At 43.8% G+C, this 5,893-nt stretch overlaps 1 long non-coding RNA gene across 1 annotated transcript; it reads left to right on the forward strand.

Annotated features, from left to right (window-relative positions):
- The first annotated feature begins 951 nt into the window (after positions 1-951).
- LOC126991846 (uncharacterized) lies at positions 952-2,038 on the forward strand. The gene is made up of 3 exons (XR_007745883.1): positions 952-1,295; positions 1,440-1,529; positions 1,840-2,038. It is a non-coding gene; the product is annotated as an uncharacterized LOC126991846 (long non-coding RNA).
- The last annotated feature ends 3,855 nt before the right edge of the window (positions 2,039-5,893 follow it).

Genomic DNA, 5,893 nt, shown 5'->3' on the forward strand with positions numbered 1-5,893 from the left:
GGGTTTGGGTAAGATTGGAATGTGATTCGGCCCTGTCCAAGGTTGAAGAGAGAGAGAGGTGGAAAGGAGAGAGAGAGAGAGAAAGAGAGGACGAAAGGAGAGAGAGAGAGAGAGAGAGAGAGAGAGAGAGAGAGAGAGAGAGAGAGAGAGAGAGAGAGAGAGAGAGAGAGAGAGAGAGAGAGAGAGAGAGAGAGAGAGAGAGGAGGAAAGGAGAAGAAGAGAAAAGAGAAAAAGGAGAGGAAGAGAAAAGAGAAAAAGGAGAGGAGGAGAAAAGAGAAAAAGGAGAGGAGGAGAAAAGAGAAAAAGGAGAGAAAGAGAAAAGAGAAAGAGGAGAGGAAGAGAAAAGAGAAAATGAGAAAGAGAGGAGAAAAGGAGAGGAAGAGAAGAAAAGGAGAGAGAGAGAGAGAGAGAGAGAGAGAGAGAGAGAGAGAGAGAGAGAGAGAGAGAGAGAGAGAGAGAGAGAGAGAGAGAGAGAGAGAAGACGAAGATAAAAAAAAAAAGGGTGGAAGAGAAAGGGAGAAAGAGAAACATGTCGGGATGACTTATCTGTTGAGTCATATCGCGTGTCAACAAAATGAGAATGGAAAGGAGACTATATGAGAGGGCTGAAAAAAGTCGTTACAAACACACACTTGCATCCGCCCCTCACCCCCACCCCCACCCCCAGCTTCCCACACCAGCTAACAGAAAAAAGTCGTTGGACTAGTCACAACTGCCCCCTTCTAGCAGATATGATAGCGAACCCTGGTGGTGAGTGGGTCAACCTCGCAGTGTTTACTCGCGTCTGTTGTGGGATGACGGAATAGTTTTCGTGAGAATGAAAAACAGTGCTTTGTGTAAACAGTGTGGGAGACGAAAGTCGTTTAATGGACCGTGTCGGTTGTGTGTCGACAGCGACCGCCGTGGAGAGGACACACTGTGTGAACATTGTGGACGACATTACAACTTTTCTTCTTCCTTTATTCATGAGTGTTCTTCTCCTCCACGAGTTGACGATGTGGATAAACTCTGTGAGATCTCTGGGATTATATATAATACCTCTTCATGTCCAGTCTGTCACCCGCGAACTGACAATGTTGATAACCTCTGTGAAGTCAGTGGGTTATTGTATAATGGTGCTTCATGTTCAGGTTGTCATGATACATCATGGCAATTATGTGAAAGCTGTGGTGATCTATTTAAACCTCCTCCGGAAAATCATGTCTGTCAAGCAACGACATCCCACGCGGGGAAGGATCACTCGCCATCCCCTGAAGTGTCCTCGAAGCAAGCACGGAAAACCAACACGTCAGAAGGTAAGAAAAAAAAATATCAATAATAATAATAATAATAATAATAATAATAATAATAATAATAATAATAATAATAATAATAATAATAAATAAAAAAAAAAGATCGAAGATATACATAGTCATTTTTTTATATTTCCCTCGGTACAGACACTACACACCGTCAGCTACGTTTAAATTATGAAGGAAGGAATAACCAAGTTCTGGGGACTGGCTCGTCAGAACGCCGTGGAGGTGGAGGTAAGCATAATAATGATAATAGTAATACATAATAATAATAATAATAATAATAATAATAATAATAATAATAATAATAAAGAGAAAAGTATCAGACCAAAGGTCGCATATATTTTTTTTTCTTTCGTAGGCGGCCGTCACCCACTCTCACTAGACCTAGATTTTTTATTATTGCCATGGACGACCGGTCCTATCGCCACTCCCAGATTCCTTTTTTTTTCTTTCTTTTTTTTGTTGCTGTTGTTGATAGAGGCAGCTGCTGTAGACGCCACACCTTGTTTAATATAATCCTCTTTTTGTCCCCTTTTCGCAGGTGGTGTGCAGCCGTCCCCGACATATATTTCCCGTGAACGTACGTCTCATCAAGCAGGATCAAGCAGAAGGTAGAGAAGCGACTCCCCTCAACCCGGTCCTAGTGGGGTACAAAGCAACTCGGTGGTACAAGCAAGTAGTGGGCTGAGAGATGTATCATCTCGGCCCGGACCTAATGAGGAAGGAAGCGACTCAGTGGCACAAGCAGAACCCCCTCGTTCGCCTAGTTTAGACTCTAGTATGTCTTCGCAGAGACTGTCCTTATGAACACAACGTCACAGTTTTTGAGGTGTTTCACCAGACATCAGTATTCCAATCCTGAATATATAAGCGCTGATCCTATAGCAATACTCACGGAGTACAGACATTTCTTTATACGGGAAATTTAATCTTTTTTACTAGTCAAAACCAACAGTTTCCACCAACTTTGAAAATATTCGCCCAGTTTCCCCTCACTCTAGTGAAGTTTTCTGCCCTTGGTGAAGATCAGACGCAGACCATTCACATTACATTTCGATCACGTCTGATCACACATCAGGACGTGACTCAGCTGTTAGACTTATGGATCAATCGACTTACCAGCAGGTTGGAAGGTCTTACCAGTGAGACGGAAGGTTCTGGTTTCATTACCTCAAGAGTGGAATCATTTTACATCAATTTTTGCTAGCACGCCGCTCCCAACGGCATAGGTGAATATGTGAGGTTTCCTAAAGTTTTGCGGGGAAAGAGTGAGATCTTTAAGTTTTGCGGCAAGCATTCGTCATGTGTTATTCAGTGTATAGCAGCCTTTAAACTTCACCGCATGGGGACTTCATGGTGGAATATCTGTCAAAGATTACGGAGAAGTAGAGGGATTAAGAAGCTGGTCGTTTGCCAAGGCGTTGGGCGACCGGTTACGTGGGAGAATCTAGGTCAACTGGAACGGTTGAACCATGTCTCTCTGAACGTCTATACATTACACAGAAGCGATGAGATGTACCAGCTATCCTTATCCAGGAAAGGAGATGCCAAGTATTGCACAGTTATACCCCTCCTTCTGCTTGGAGGAAAGCACATGGCCCTAATCAAGAATGTAGAGAGCTTCTATAGAAAATATACGAGAACACGTCCCACCCTTCATAACTCATTTTTGCAAGATATGCTTCTCTTCACTACCCGCTAGTGTGAATTTGAGCGAACACGAGCGTCAGTGTAGCTTCACCCAAACTCTCCTTTTCCCGGAAGAAAGTGAGAAAGTAAGGTTTAAACACTACGCGTATTCCTATCCACCCTCTCATCTCTGCTTTTTTGACTTCGAGACTATGATCAAGCCACGTCGGAACGGGTGCATCGTAGCGGAACATGAAGCGTTGGGATACGCTTATCTCATAGTCGATAGACAGGGAAACGTGGTGAAGAAAAACACCTATTTCGGTTCCGACGCGGTGAATCACTTCCTTTTTAACCTGTCTAGAACTTGGTATGAAATTAAGGACGCAGTAATTGCTCATCCCATAGACATGACAGGCGAAGATGAAGAGCGTTTTCGCAGGCAGCGTCAGTGTGAACTCTGTTTTGAACCTTTTGACAGTAAGCATCCTCCCCGCCGCCATCACGATCACAGTCTGCCACAGAGAAATTATTCAGGGGCGTACTGCGGACGCTGTAATTTGCAGTGTCGTGATATGAGAAAATATCTCGCTACCTTGGCCCACAACATGAGCTTTGACGTTTCATTAATCCTAAAAGAAATGAAAAGGTCGAAAGCCAAGGTAACCATTATGGCAAAATCAGAGGCACAGTTCTTTAAAGTGAGAATTAACGACTTGCAGTTTCAAGACACGCTAAGTATTATGAATGCTAGCCTCAGTAAACTGGCCGAGAGTCACGTAAAGGCCAGTTATTGTACACCATACACGCACGAGATGGTGAGTTACCTCCCCAGTCACGCGAGAGAGACAGTTTGCAAGAAAAAAACAGATTATGTGTTATGAGTAAGTCACCAACCTCGAGTGTCTGGAGGAGTGGAGTTTCCCCACGCTCAGCATGTATGGGAGATCGCTTCATGTCACACTTTAGGCGAGTATATTAAACTGTACTGTGAGATTGATGTGGGGTTATTAGCTGACACCTATATGAATTATAGAACGTGCTTGAAGGAGTCGTACGGGTTAGACGTGGCGCACTACGTCTCACTGTCTTCCTATGCTTATGATGCATTTTTTAAAGACAACAGGAGTTCAGCTCGACCCGCCCTACACTCCTGAGTTGTATCACCTCATCAAAAGGAACATACGAGGCGGTTTCGTGACCTGCGCCACACCTCACTTGGAGGCAAATCACCCGGAGGATGGTGGACCCGGAACCTGTGTGTTATATCTGGACTACAATTCCCTGTATGCGACAGTTATGTGTTCGCACTTACCGATGGGTGATATTAAGAAACTTTCACAACAGGAGATGGACGATGTTTTAGAGGTGGGTGTCATGAATCATGGCACAGACGGTGACATTGGCTACTGCGGACGTGGCTAGGGTTACTGATGAATTCCCCCTTTGTTTCACGCAAATGAATATTACGGAGGAAGACCTTTCACCCTACAGTAAACGACTATTGCAAGCGGAAGGTCACAAACTCCCCAAAACGGGTTTAAACTGGATAAATTCAGATTCAACAGGGACACAGGCAAAAATTGGTTTACTAACAGGGTGGTGGATGAGTGGAATAGGCTTAGCAGGCATGTGGTGAGTGCCAATACAATTGTCACATTCAAAAATAGACTAGATAAATTCATGGACAGCGATATTAGGTGGGGTTAGATACACGGGAGCTTAGGGTCAAAGGAGCTGCCTCGTACAGGCCTACCGGCCTCTTGTAGACTCCTGCGTTCTTATGTTCTTATGTTCTTAAAAGAAACCGCAAACTGGTGGCGGGTCATAAGGGCATGCAGGATCATCTTATCAGTCTTGACTTGCTGCAGCTATTAATGTCTCTTGGTCTAGAAATTCAGTGCCGTCATTTATGAGGGCGTATCCATTGGATAGTGGGAGAGTTATCGGTGTCAACAATAAAGACAGCATTAACATCAGACAGCCCAACTACTTAGGATTTCATATACTGGAAACTGCAAAGAAATATATGTATCAGTTCTGGTATAAAGTAATCAAAGCTAATTATGGCGACAGAGCTAGATTAGCCTATGCAGATACAGATAGCTTCATTTTCAGTTTAGAGATACAGACCACATTAAATGATGAGTTGAAACATGGGGCAATAGCAGAGTTTTTAGACACCAGAAACTTTCCCTCTGACCACCCCTATTTTAATGAGGATAAAAAGGGGCAGCTGGGGTTACTAAAGTCTGAAACAGGAGCTCAACTGATCAGGGAAGCTATCATACTAAAGCCAAAGATGTACTCTCTCTTAATGAGAGACGAGGAACAAGTCTCTCGTTGTAAGGGAATTCCTATATATCATCAGAAAAAAAAATTAAGTCACCAGAACTTTCAAGATACCCTGAATGGTGTTCCTTCTAGGAGTGTGAAATGTTATAATATCAGATATGTGAAAGGTCAAATATCAACCACAAAAGTGATAAAAAAAACAATGTCGAGGTTTGACGACAAGAGATATAACATAAATTCACATAGCACGAGAGGATATTACCACCCAGATAATAAACAGATGGAAGAAGTGGAAGAGTGGGTGGATGATGATGACATTGATGATGATGAAGAGGCGAATGAGGAGGAAAGGCGGGGAGAGGAAAATGAGGAAGAGAGGCTGGAAGAGGAGAGGCGGGGAGGGAGGAATGATGAGCCGGGGGGGCAAGAAAGGGGAGAGGAGGAGGAGGAGGAGGAGGAGGAGGAGGAGGAGGAAGGTGAACTTCCAGATCTATGGAGAAAGAGGGAGCAGCTGTCAGAGGGATAACCCTCCTATGGTCCACCACCTGTCAGCAGGTGTTAATATTTCCTCATTAAACATAGCAGCAGCCGGACGTAAGAGAACGTTAGTCGTTAAGGGAGTCTGTAAGAGACGATGTACATCAAAAAAATCACCCTCTAGTCATAAGTGT

The sequence above is a fragment of the Eriocheir sinensis genome, unplaced genomic scaffold, assembly GCF_024679095.1.
Source record: "Eriocheir sinensis breed Jianghai 21 unplaced genomic scaffold, ASM2467909v1 Scaffold350, whole genome shotgun sequence".
NCBI lineage: Eukaryota > Metazoa > Arthropoda > Malacostraca > Decapoda > Varunidae > Eriocheir > Eriocheir sinensis.